Here is a 14,750-nt window from a genome sequence, read left to right as displayed (position 1 = left end):
CAAAGTATTGCATCAAAAATTGTTATTAGGTGCCCCTGTTACACAGGGGCATGAAAATGTGTCCATAGGCGCAACATAACACTGCAACCCCTCCCAATATCTGTAATTGGAGCGCAACAAGGAGCCACGTGCAAAGTATTGCATCAAAAATTGTTATTAGGTGCCCCTGTTACACAGGGGCATAAAAATGTGTCCATAGGCGCAACATAACACTGCAACCCCTCCCAATATCTGTAATTGGAGCGCAACAAGGAGCCACGTGCAAAGTATTGCATCAAAAATTGTTATTAGGTGCCCCTGTTACACAGGGGCATAAAAATGTGTCCGTAGGCGCAACATAACACTGCAACCCCTCCCAATATCTGTAATTGGAGCGCAACAAGGAGCCACGTGCAAAGTATTGCATCAAAAATTGTTATTAGGTGCCCCTGTTACACAGGGGCATAAAAATGTGTCCATAGGCGCAACATAACACTGCAACCCCTCCCAATATCTGTAATTGGAGCGCAACAAGGAGCCACGTGCAAAGTATTGCATCAAAAATTGTTATTAGACACCCCTGTTACACAGGGGCAGAAAAATTAGGCCTTAGGCCACGTGCAAAGTATTGCATCAAAAATTGTTATTAGACGCCCCTGTTACACAGGGGCACAAAAATTAGGCCTTAGGCCACGTGCAAAGTATTGCATCAAAAATTGTTATTAGACGCCCCTGTTACACAGGGGCACAAAAATTAGGCCTTAGGCCACGTGCAAAGTATTGCATCAAAAATTGTTATTAGACGCCCCTGTTACACAGGGGCACAAAAATTAGGCCTTAGGCCACGTGCAAAGTATTGCATCAAAAATTGTTATTAGACGCCCCTGTTACACAGGGGCACAAAAATTAGGCCTTAGGCCACGTGCAAAGTATTGCATCAAAAATTGTTATTAGGCGCCCCTGTTAAACAGGGGCAGAAAAATTAGGCCTTAGGCACTGGTGGCGGAGCACAGAAAAACAAAATTTCTTACTAGCTAACAGCATGAAAAGTGAGGAGGAGAAGGATATTCCATCAGCAGCACAACAGGACAGTCACTCAGCATCAGCAGTCTCAAAGGGATCTGATATTTCAACACAAAATTCTTATTCAGTAACATCAGCATCAGGTGCTTGGTAGCCGGTGTTGATCCAAGCCTGATTCATTTTGATGAAGGTCAGTCGATCAACAGAGTCGGTGGAGAGGCGTACCCTGTGATCGGTCACAAAGCCTCCAGCAGCACTGAATGTACGTTCTGAAAGAACACTGGATGCAGGGCAAGCCAGTAGCTCAATTGCGTACTGTGCAAGCTCTGGCCAGTGATCCATCCTCAAGACCCAGTAAGTCAGAGGATTTTCCGTGGGGAAGGTGTCCAAGTCGGATCTTGCCGCTAGGTATTCCCGGACCATGTAAACCAGACGCTGGCGATGGTTGCTGGAACCGGTCAGACCTTGGGGCTGCGGATTAAAAAATTGTCTGAACGCATCGGTCAGACGGCCACCTTCTCCACCGCTCCTTCTCTGACTCACCGAAGCCTCAGCAAGACGTTGTCCAGGGCCAGGTTTTGGTAATCCCCCCGGTTCTGGGAACGCATTGCACAGACCCTTCTGCAAGGCCTCCCGCAGTAGTTTCATCTTCTGCTCCCTCTGCGATGGCAACATAAGATCCGTTACCTTACTCTTGTAATGTGGATCAAGGAGAGTTGCCAGCCAGTAATGATCCCTCTCCTTGATAGCACGTACACGAGGATCCTTACGCAGGCTTTGCAGAATCAGGGAGGCCATGCAGCATAGGTTTGCAGAGGCATTCGGGGCACAGTCCTCTGGGTCACTGAGGACGACAGGATCCTCAGCCACCTCATCCCAGCCACGTAAAAGTCCACGTGTTCCTTGGGACTGTAAATGATCCCTTGAAGACTGCTGCTGTTGATGCTGAGTGCTAGGCTCCACCTCCATGCTGCTGATACAATCCTCCTCCTCCTCCTCCTCCTCCTCTTCCTCATCCTCCTCCTCCTCTTCCTGTGTTCCAGGTGGGCAAGCAGGAACAGTGTCTGGATAAAGGGGGCCTTGAGAGGTAAGGAAGTCCTCCTCTTCCTCCCTCTGTTCTGCCTCAAGGGCCCTGTCCATTATTCCACGTAGGGTGTGCTCCAACATGTGAATAAGCGGGACAGTCTCACTGATGCATGCACTGTCACTGCTCACCATCCTCGTGGCCTCCTCAAATGGTGACAGGACAGTGCATGCATCCCTGATCAAGGCCCACTGGCGTGGTGAAAAAAACCCAAGCTCCCCTGAGCCAGTTCTGCTGCCATATTGGCACAGGTACTCATTGATGGCCCTCTGCTGCGTGTGCAGCCGCTGCAGCATGGCCAACGTAGAGTTCCATCTGGTGGGCATGTCACAGATTAGGCGGTTCTTGGGCAGGTTGTATTCCCTCTGGAGGTCTGTCAGCCGGGCAGTGGCATTATATGACCTCCGGAAATGCACACAGACTTTCCTGGCCTGCCTCAGGACATCCTGTAAGCCAGGGTACCTGCCCAAGAACCGCTGCACCACCAAATTGAGAACATGCGCAAAACAGGGCACATGGGTGAGTTTTCCACGTCGCAGGGCAGAGAGGAGGTTGGTGCCATTATCGCTGACCACCATTCCAGGCTTCAGCTGGCGTGGCGTCAACCACCTCTAAGCCTGCCCCTGCAGAGCTGAAAGAACCTCTTCCCCAGTGTGGCTCCTGTCTCCCAAGCACACCAGCTCTAGGACCGCATGGCATCTCTTGGCCTGCATTCCTGCGTAGCCCGTCGTACGCCTACGGAGCACGGCTGGTTCTGAGCCAACATCACCACAGGAAGAGGCCACAGAGGAAGAAGAAGAGGAGGGGGTGGAGGAGAGAGGTGTGTCACAAGCAGTTGTAGTGTTTTGGAGGCGTGGTGGTGGAACAACCTCCAAAACTACTGTGCCTTGACCTGCGCCCTTCCCAGCTGCCAGCAGAGTCACCCAATGGGCCGTAAAAGACAGGTAACGTCCCTGTCCATGCCTGCTGGACCATGAGTCAGCGGTAAGATGCACCTTACCACTGACCGCCCTGTCCAGCGAGGTATGGACATTGCCTTCCACATGCCGGTAGAGAGCCGGAATCGCCTTCCGTGAAAAAAAGTGGCGTTTGGGTACTTGCCACTGAGGTACTGCACATTCCACAAACTCACGGAAGGGGGCAGAATCTACCAACTGAAAAGGTAGCAGTTGAAGTGCTAGCAATTTTGCTAAGCTAGCATTCAACCGCTGGGCATGTGGATGGCTGGGAGCGTACTTCTTTCGGCGCTGCAGCAGCTGGGGCAGGGAAATTTGTCTGGTAATATCAGTAGATTGGCCGGATGTACTACCACTACTACGTTGTGACACACCTATTTCTACACCTTCGGTGCAGGCTGCAGAGAGGACTGGGGGTCTAGTGGGGTTTGAGGTCACAGAAGGGCAAGGGGAGGACCGCTTTGGTCTTTGGTGTGGGTCTTTCTGGTATGCCTGCCAACGAGCTGCATGGCAGGTCGACATATGTCTGGACAAGCATGTGGTGCCCAAGCGGGTGATGTTTTGGCCACGCGAGATACGCTTGAGACATATGTTGCAAACAGCAAAGGTAGCATCTGATGGACAGGTTTCAAAAAAGGCCCACACCAAAGAACTTTTGCTGTACCGTTGAGACACAGCAGCGCCACGTAATGCAGTTGGTGTACTGCCCTTAAGCTGACCCCTGGAGGGCTTCCTGCCTCTTTGAAGATGTGCCTGTGCCTCGTCCTCTTCCTCCTCCTCCTCTCTCCTACCAGGCACCCAGGTAGAGTCAATGACCTCATCATCCCCTCCCTCCTCATCATCACTGGCGACAACCTGGCAGTATGCTCCAGCTGGGGGAACATCACTCCCAGATTGTTGTCCCTCTCGGCCACCCCCTCTCCCTGGGCTCACATCAATGCCTTCCTCTATCAGTGTTCCGTCATCGGAGTCTTCAAAACGCTGTGCATCTTCAGCTAGCATGTACCCAACACTGTGTTGAAACAGTTCGGGGGACTCCTCAGGAGGACACGGTGGGACTAGGGAAGGATTGTGTGATCCCATTGTGCAGAGGGTAGAGGACGCCTTGGCAGCTGCTTTGCCAGACAAACTATAATCAGTCTGTGTGAGAGAGGATGAGGAGGATGAGGACGGCTTGGTCATCCACTCAACTAATTTCTCAGCATGTTGAGGCTCAACACGGCCAGCTCCCGAAAAGAAGGACGAGCGGCCACGGCCACGTGCTGAAGAGGATGCACCACATCCATCACCAGCGTTACCTCTAGATGCAGAGCCTGCTTGCCCTCGTGACTCTCTGCCTCTCTTTGTCCTTCCAGCCATAGTTATGCGTTCAGGTGTTATGTAACAAAATAGTCGCTGTCACACCGACTGCGTTCAGATGGTATTAAACAGCAACCACACAGTAAGAGCGACTTGGCTCAAGTGTAAAGTAACAAAGTAGTCGCTGTCACACCGACTGCGTTCAGATGGTATTAAACAGCAATCACACAGTAAGAGCGACTTGGTTCAAGTGTAAAGTAACAAAATAGTCGCTGTCACACCAACTGCGTTCAGATGGTATTAAACAGCAACCACACAGTAAGAGCGACTTGGCTCAAGTGTAAAGTAACAAAATAGTCGCTGTCACACCAACTGCGTTCAGATGGTATTAAACAGCAACCACACAGTAAGAGCGACTTGGCTCAAGTGTAAAGTAACAAAATAGTCGCTGTCACACCAACTGCGTTCAGATGGTATTAAACAGCAACCACACAGTAAGAGCGACTTGGCTCAAGTGTAAAGTAACAAAATAGTCGCTGTCACACCAACTGCGTTCAGATGGTATTAAACAGCAACCACACAGTAAGAGCGACTTGGTTCAAGTGTAAAGTAACAAAATAGTCGCTGTCACACCAACTGCTTTCAGATGGTATTAAACAGCAACCACACAGTAAGAGCGACTTGGCTCAAGTGTAAAGTAACAAAATAGCCGCAGTGACACCAACTGCCTTTAGTTGCTATTAAACAGCACGCACGCAGTAATAGCGACTGCGTTCAAATGCGATTTAACAGCACGCACGCAGTGACACCAACTGCCTTTAGTTGCTATTAAACAGCACGCACGCAGTAATAGCGACTGCGGTCAAATGCGATTTAACAGCACGCACGCAGTGACACCAACTGCCTTTAGTTGCTATTAAACAGCACGCACGCAGTAATAGCGACTGCGGTCAAATGCGATTTAACAGCACGCACGCAGTGACACCAACTGCCTTTAGTTGCTATTAAACAGCACGCACGCAGTAATAGCGACTGCGGTCAAATGCGATTTAACAGCACGCACGCAGTGACACCAACTGCCTTTAGTTGCTATTAAACAGCACGCACGCAGTAATAGCGACTGCGGTCAAATGCGATTTAACAGCACGCACGCAGTGACACCAACTGCCTTTAGTTGCTATTAAACAGCACGCACGCAGTAATAGCGACTGCGTTTCTGTGCAATTCAATAGCCCAGTTGCATTAACAGCGACTGCGCTTCTGTGCAAATAAATTGCACACGTGCAGTAACAGGTAATGCGTCTGTGTGTGCAATTAACTAGCACACGTTAAATAACACAGAATAATTATATTTAAAGTAAATCCCTAATGCAGGCAATACAACACGTTAGAGCGCTGCATGTAGAACAATCTCCTGCCTGATAGATAAACTAGCTGAGCTGTACAGTTTATAAATATATTGACAACGCCTAAGGATGTGAATATATTCTCTACAAACTGTACTTTTAACTATACTGACTACACTTCCTACTCTATCTATCTATCTATCTATCTATCTATCTATCTATCTGGTTAAGACACTGTGTCTCTATCTCTCTATCTCTCTCTGTCTGACTGACTGATCTTCTCTAGAACCGCCAACACACTACACTAGGCAGCCGTGCAGGCTGCCTTTTATAGTGGGGGGCGTGTACTAATCCCCCTGAGCCATAATTGGCCAAAGCCACCCTGGCTTTGGCCAATTATGGCTCTTCGTTTTTTGAGCGCTGTGATTGGCCAAGCATGCGGGACATACAGCATGCTTGGCCAATCATCAGCGCTCAACGCCCCAGTGAATTATGGGACGTTTTGCGTCACTCGAATTTGGCGCGAACGACCCGTTTTGTTCGAGTTTCGACGAACGATTGAACGACCGATGTTCGAGTCGAACATACGTTCGAATCGAACGCGGAGCTCATCCCTAGTCCTAAAGTAGAGGAATTCTGGAAACAAATTTTGGGATGCATAGAAGAGATTACAAAAGGAAAAATTAAACTGGATCCTTGGGTGGTACTGTTCCATGGGGGAGAGGAAAAAATCAAAAATTATAAGAAAACACTAGTCCCACATCTATTAAATGCCGCTAAAAGGATTTTACAGAGAAAATGGCAGGAGGTAGAATGTCCCTCAATTTGGGAATGGATAGATTCCGTGGAAGAGACCTATAGAATGGAAGAAATGAGAGAAGGAGTAGAAGGCAATAACATAGCTCAAGATAAGAAGTGGGATAACTGGAGGGAATTTAAGAGATCATGGAGTTATGTAGAAAAACTCAGGGCTGAGACCTAAAGACAAATTAAAATTAGACGAAGGCATCAGGAGACATTTTGGATTGTCTATGGTGAGATAGGGGGAGGGGGGGCGGGGGGAGGGAGGAACTGAGATAAGGTGAAGGAATTGCAAAAAAAATTTTTTTTCTGGGACCATATATCTTAAAAAAAAAAAAAAAACATATATATACAAAAATATATAATATTTTCGTAAGAGAAAAAGCAACTTAAGAAAAATGACCACACTAATGATGCGAAACCCGATTAGAAACGCTAAGGGCTGGCAAACGGAACATGAGCGTATAAACGCACACTCTATAAGGTTGAAGTCTGAAGTGACAAAAAAAAAAAAAACATTGGCATAACATACCCGGCAGGGATGAGGTGGCATTCACGGATGATATTGCTCAGGTAGCCTCAAAACAATCCCTACCTCTCACCCCTAGACACCCCATATTATCCAACCAGAAAAAACAAATCATGGCATTAATATCATAACCTGAGGAAACGTAAACAGCGAACAAGTTAAAGTCAGCTTAATTCCACTTTAGGCCCATGGAGGCAAGGCCTCCACAACCCCCTCCACCCCCGCAACAACCCACCCCGAGAACCCAAAGTCCAAGGGAATTAGCAGTGTATTGGCAAGAAACATTGGACTACATTAGCCTGGGTTTCTCTGTCCCGTGCAAATAGGATGGGGGGGAGTGATCTCACCACACCGATCGTAGGGGACTGCTATGAGGCGGGCATGACCGAGTCCGCCGATGAACATGTGGAGCCAATATCGTGCAAAACAGAGCATCTATAATGAACTGCGGCAGTCAAAACGGGGCATTGCCCCTCGGTGGATGCAGGAACATTAGCAAACCCATGCCATCACCAAGTGTGCGGGGGGGGAGACCAGAAAGTACCTCAAAACTTTGGTTATGACAAACCACGGGTGTCGTGTCAGAAGAGTAGCCAGGAACCATCATGCAGCAACATGACCTGCTCAGTAGTCCTCCAGGGCCTTGGATGACTGGGGTTTGTTGTTAGGAGTGCCCGCTAGTGAGCCGGCCATGGATCCACCTCTACGAGAAGTCTTCAGCTTCTTGGAGAACCTGTTGTCGGGGGAAGTCAGCGGGGAAGCCGGAGGGCTCCTTTCCATGGGTGCCAGGCGAAATTCCTGGTACCACTCAGGGAGATCGATGAGGTCCAGTTGCAGGGCAGCGCAAAAATCAGGGAGGTCCGAGGGAGAGCGCAGAATAAGCTGTTTGCCATTGTAATTCACCATGAGAGCAAATGGAAACCTCCACGTGTACCGCAGGTCTTTCTCTCTGAGCCTATCAAGAAGAGGGCGTAGCGCTCTGCGATTTTTCAGAGTGATCTGAGATAAGTCTTGAAAAAGAATTATCGTTTCTCCGTTGTGAATTATCCGGTCATTTCTGCGCGCTTTTCTCATAATGTCCTCTTTTAGAGCGAAACTCTGAAGGCAGCAGATAATGTCACGTGGTGGCTGAGTGTCAGGGCCCTTAGCTCTAAGCGCCCTGTGAGCGTGCACAAAATCTATGGCGGTGTCCTCCGGCCTCTCCAGTAGGCCATTGAAAACTCTCTGTAGCGCCAATGCAACTTGATCAGCCTCTACTGATTCGGGGATCCCCTGTACCCTTATATTGCACCTCCGTCCCCTATTATCAAGGTCTTCCAGATGCCTATTAATGTCAATAAAATGTTCAGCATATGAGTGGGAGACCTTCTCCAGTCTGCGGATCTCCCCGTCCCTGCGCCTCCCCTCAACCTCCGCTGCCTCCATTTTCCCATTGAGGACCATGAGGTTTGACTTTAAGTCAGTGATGGCTGCTGAGAACGTGGACTTAATGTCTGCAGCTATTCCGGTCATGTCCTCATAGGTAAGGGGCCTATGGTTGCGTGAGTAGCCCTTACCAGAGTCCTCAATGGCGGATTGGGAATCCTCGCTAAAGTCCTCCTCGGTGTGTGGCGGCGCCATCTTGGACCTCGCTGCGTTGTTCCGAGCAGAGGCCTGAGTTTTGAAGATGTCGGCGATATCTCTCCCTTTCGGAGTGGCCGAAGAGCGGCGGGATCTCGTGTGTGGAGTGCCGTACGATCTCCTGTGCATCCTGCAGTCAATCTGTGCAGAGAGACGGGCTTTAGGCTGTGAGTACGACGGAGCTCCTGAATCAAGCTGCCGTCTCCATTGCGCGCCAAGCCACTCCCCCAAGAATTACTTTTTTTCCTTTAGTGACCCTTTAATTTGTAATCAGAGTCTTCGAGTAAGGGATGCGATAACCCTAATAACCAATGGCCTGAGTGTTTGCCTTTTGGCCCGCTGGTAGGTACGCCTGAAAGAGGGCAAAAAAGACCCAAATTTAGGTGGAGAGGGTAGATAAGCGACCAGGAAGTAAAGCAGCACGCGCCCGGATGGCAACCGTATCCATACCCGATAAGTAGCCGTTATGACCTGAGAAGCTACCGACTCATGATCTGTGAAAGAAGGAAGCCCCTGCCAAACGACGCGTGAAGCAGCCCCTGAACTCGACCAATGCCCCCGAGAAAGATTGGTTCGAGCCTGCTGCCTGCGACAACCCAGCCGAGAGCCTGAAGCGTTAATGATACGAGGATACTTGGGGGCAACTGAACCAGAACTGGCCCGAGAAGCCTTTGCAACCATGCCTAACAACGAAACTACAACCGGACGCAAGACTTAGCTCCGTGAGGAACCCCCCAACCCCTGGCCTACCCATACTTGACATGGAAAGTGAGCGGGTGAGTTGCAAAAAATTGACAACTGACAGGAGCCTGAAGAGCTGGATACCTAAGTTGACGGAGCAGAAGGACGAGGCCCAAAATAAAGACAAAACCCTGGGGCATACATGGTATGAGAGCGACACTGAGCCTGAAATGCTGAGACAGAAACGCAATGACAGACAGAAATAAGACAAAACGTGGGGGTCGTAGTGCCCAGACAGAAAACATGGGGGCCGTAGTGCCCAGACAGAAAACGTGGGGGCCGTAGTGCCCAGACAGAAAACGTGAGGGCCGCCGTGCCCAGACAGAAAGCACGGGTGGCCGCCGTGCCCAGACAGAAAGAGTGGGAGCCGTAGTGCCAAGACAGAAAACGTGGGCAGAAAAGCTATGGCAGAAACGCTAAGACAGAAAACCAGGGGCAGAGACGCTATGACAGAAAACCAGGGGCAGAACCGCCATGACAGCAAACCTGGGGCAGAAACCCTGTGACCGAAACCCTGGGGCAGAAACCCTATGACCGAAACCCTGGGGCAGAAAGCCTATGACCGAAACCCTGGGGCAGAAACCCTATGACCGAAACCCTGAGGCAGAACCCTATGACCGAAAACCTGGGGCAGAAACCCTATGACCGAAAACCTGGGGCAGAAACCCTATGACCGAAAACCTGGGGCAGAAACCCTATGACCGAAAACCTGGGGCAGAAACCCTATGACCGAAAACCTGGGGCAGAAACCCTATGACCGAAAACCTGGGGCAGAAACCCTATGACCGAAAACCTGGGGCAGAAACCCTATGACCGAAAACCTGGGGCAGAATCCCTATGACCGAAAGCCCTGGGGCAGAAACCCTATGACCGAAAACCTGGGGCAGAAACGCTATGACAGCAAAAACCTGGGGCAGCCACGCTATGACAGCAAAACCTGTGGCAAACGTAAAGGGAGGCCCGGAGCAATAAGACAGAGACAATAGAGGAGGGCCGGGCATGACAGTGTGTCTAGGGACACCAAAGAGTTAAGAAGAAGGGGTGGGGGTTTAGAAGGAGCAGGATGAGCGGTGAGGGGTAGGGGAGTGGCCATTTAAAAGGGTTGGGCGGGGCCTAAGGGGCACAGTTGCAGCTAGGTGAGCACGGAGGAAACAGTTTTCCCACCCTCCCTCCCTTATGTATTACCCATTGTTGTCTGTGTGTTATCTTTTGCAGGTGCGATGGCGGATGGTCGTCACGACAGCCGGGATGGGCGGTAATTTCTGTTGGTCTTTTATGGTGGCAGTAGAAAAACGTGTGAAAATGGGGGTGGGGGGCTCATCAGTATTATGGGCCCCTTCGGTGTATTCCAGCGGAAGGTTAGTTGGAATACTGTAATGGTTGCACTACGGGCGGGGGTTGTCTCCGAGCGTACTTCACGGACTGGAGGCCTAAGGTTAATGTTTGCTCGCAGTGTACTGTTTATATTGGTTATATTGATTCATAAGTGGTGGAGACTGGGGGGCTGCCAGAAAAGACCAACAGCGTTGGGATAATGTATGTTACTTATATGTTGGATATGTGCGTTTATTTAAGTTGGAGTTTTCTCTTATAATGTTTAAATAAAAAAGGCTGTTGTGGCCAAATTTTACTCCAAAACAAAAGGTGTGGTCTCGTTACTCTAGAGCTAAGTATTGGGATAAGTAAGGGGTTGGAGTATATGGGGTCTCAACGGTCAAGGTTATTGGGATACATCTGGACTACACTAGTCATGACAGAAACCTGAGGCAGAATGGTATGACAGAAACCTGAGGCAGAATGGTATGACAGAAACCCCAGCCTGGAAAATGCTATTCCCATCGAGATGACAAATGTTAAAACAGAAATCGTGCGGCCCGAACACTGAAGCCTGAAACGCTGAGGCAAATCTGGCAAAAACCTGGGCATAAATGGTATGAGAGAAAGCTGCGTCTGCAACACTGAGGCAGATAAGCAATGACAAATGTTGTGACAGAAAATGGTCTGGGCCGAAACGTTATGACAGAAAACCTGGGGGCAGAACGCATGATACTATGGCTATGTAAACACATGAGCGACTGCCATGAGAAACATAACCAAATGAGCGACTACCATGCGAACGTAACCTATGCGGAAAAATACCATGAGCCACGTGAATGTATGAGCAACGTCATCGCAAGATCAACCACCATGAGAAACATCATCGCATGAGAAACATCATCGCATGAGAAAACGTCATCGCATGAGAAACACCATGAGAAACGTCATGGCACGAGAAACGTCATCGCATGAGATACGTCATCGCATGAGATACGTCATCGCATGAGAAACGTCATGAGAAACATAATCGCATGAGAAAGACCCCAAAACACGTCATCGCATGAGAAACGTCATTGCATGAGAAACGTCATTGCATGAGAAACGTCATGAGAAACATAATCGCATGAGAAACACCCTGAAACACTTCATCGCATGAGAAACGTCATCGCATGGGAAACACTATGAGAAACGTCATCGCATGAGAAAAGTCATCGCATGAGAAAAGTCATCGCATGAGAAACGGCATCGCATGAGAAACGGCATCGCATGAGAAATACCCCGAAACACTTCCTCGCATGAGAAACGTCATTGCATGGGAACGTCATCGCATGAGAAACACTATGAGAAACGTCATCGCATGAGCACCGTCATCGCATGAGAACCGTCATCGCATGAGAACCGTCATGAGAAACGGCCTCACATGAGAACATGCATGGTACTACAAACGTAACCACTTGAACATAACTAGCATGCGAAACGTAGTCACATGGGAAACACTATGAGAAACGTCATTGCATGAGAAACACCATGAGAAACGTCCTCGCATGAGAAACGTCCTCGCATGAGAAACGGCCTCGCATGAGAAACGGCCTCGCATGAGAACATGCATGGTACTAGAAACGTAACCACTTGAACATAACTAGCATGCGAAACGTAGTCGCATGATGAGAAACGTAGTCGCATGATGAGAAACATAGTCGCAAGATGAGAAACGTAGTCGCAAGATGAGAAACGTAGTCGCATAATGAGAAACATAGTCGCATGATGAGAAACAGTCGCATGATGAGAAACATAGTCGCATGATGAGAAAATACTGCCAGCGTGACTCTCCCCCCCCTCCAGCTAGCGTGACCACAGGGAAAAAAGGCCACTCCCCCACCCTCATGCAGCCTGTGTGCGACCCCCTTCAGCAGAGAGGTAAACCACCCCCCCTATTCGCCGCCAGTGAGGCCTGAGACGTGAGGATGGATGCCCCCCCCTCCCCCCCAAGACCCAAGCATGCCCAGGATGGATAAGTGGCTGGATAGATGCCCCCCCTCTCGTGAGCAGCTGCATGGGAAGGAAAGTAAGCCAATAATCCCGCACGTGGCTCCCCCTGCTTGCCAGCATACCGACCGGGACCTTCCCCCCTTCCCCCCCGGGTGAAAACACCGGGAGAAGAGGCGGGCGGGTCCCTCCATACAGAATGTACCTCGGTAGTGAAATGCGGCCGGACCCCCTCCTCCCCGGCGTGAAAGCTGACATAATGCGAGCGGCTCCCTCCATGCTAGAGGGAGCAATGGGGCGGGCGAACGTTCCCCCTTCCCCCGGCAGAGAACCCGGGAGAGGCGGCGGGCGGCTCCCTCTCCCCCAGGAAGAGTAAGTGGGTGGATGGATGCCCCCCCCCTCGTGCACCAGCGTGTTCCCTGAGTACAGTTCCCCCCCCCCCGCGTGAGCCTGGAAACAGACAGGGAGGAGGAGTGGGCAGCCCTGTAAGCTGCTCACGGCTGCCCGCATGAGATAACAACGAGCGGGCGGGTGGGCCCCCTCCCAGAAGCTGGCATGAGCCCAGTTAAACCGATACATGGGCAGCGGCGACATAGCTGAACCTGACAACCTTGGCAACGTGGGTGGATGAACCTGAAGCTGCTAACCGCCCCCTGCAGGAAAAACCGGAAGTGACGTGCTCCGACCGGGCCCCCAACCCAGAAACCGACGGCGACCCAGCCCTGACCGGGAGGGAGTCTTAAGTACCCTCAGACTCCTCCCACAAATACAGGCTGCGGCCAGCCTTCTAACGTATATACCTTGTCTGCGGATGTGCCTCTGCAACGTGCGTGAAGAAGGTATTGTTGTTTTGTTATGCACTTTAGGGATTCATTGACAGTCACGTAGTAGTGAATTTCCGGTGTCACTCTCTTGCACATGACTATTTAATAGCGTGGTGTGTGACGTCCGTCTCTATGCCTCCTTTCCCAGTCGATGCCCATTAGGGAGAAACGCATCGTCGGGTGAAGCTATAGCAACTGATGTCACCACACCCCCAGCTGGCTGGCTCGTTTTTTACAATGCTTCTTATCGAAACTTTGTAACTATTGAAGCTTTTATGATGTCAGCTTTATCCAGTGAGTGGAATTAAAGACGTTTTTTAAAACATACTGCACCATGAAGCTCTTTCTTCCTTTACCAACACGCTTCCACAATACATCCTGATGTTGACCTTACTCCTAGAAGGAATCTGCAGGTGATTGGCGTTATATCCCCAGACTGCTAGCAGAGGAGGAGAACCCTTTTAACCAGCTGAGCCCGCTTGATCTCTGTGATAGGGATTTCTTACATTGGTTCGTGGAATTCTGCTGAGGAAGATACCTACACCTTTATCTCATCTGTCAGAGGAACATGCCCGTATTGGAGTTCCTAAAATTGTGTGTTTATTGAAAAGGACACTGTTTGTATTGTGAATTCCGCTATTCGAATAAGTACACTTCTTTGCAATTTTTATTGCTGTTATTTGGTTGCCCATTTTTTTATTATTTTTTCACTTATCTCAAGCCGAATATTTAGGCTTTCCTATCTAATTGCAGCACCTTCATTATTATTCATTTAATCACATTTGCACTTGTGCACTTTGTAGCAGTGGGGGTAGCGTGGATTGTACATTTAACCATTTCAGCCCCAGAAGAATTTACCCCCTTCCTGACCAGAGCACTTTTTGCGATTCGGCACTTTGTCGCTTTAACTTACAATTGCGTGTCCCACAAATAGTGTTTTATTTTGGTGATATTTGATCACCCCTGTGGTTTTAATTTTTTTGGCTATAAACAAAAAAAGAGCGACAATTTTGAAAAAAAAATGCAATATTTTACTATAATAAATATCCCCCCAAAAATATATAAAAAAACGAATTTCTTTCTCAGTTTAGGCCGATATGTATTCTTCTTACAATAAGCTTATATTGATTGGTTTGTACAAAAGTTATAGCGTCTACAAAATAGGGGATAGTTTTATGGCATTTTTATTATAAAAAAATGTCATTTAAAATGGCAGGCATCTGCGATTTTTATCGTGACTACGAC

This window comes from Rana temporaria, chromosome 13, assembly GCF_905171775.1.
Source record: "Rana temporaria chromosome 13, aRanTem1.1, whole genome shotgun sequence".
NCBI classification, from domain to species: Eukaryota; Metazoa; Chordata; class Amphibia; order Anura; family Ranidae; genus Rana; species Rana temporaria.
This window is presented reverse-complemented; position numbering follows the sequence as displayed.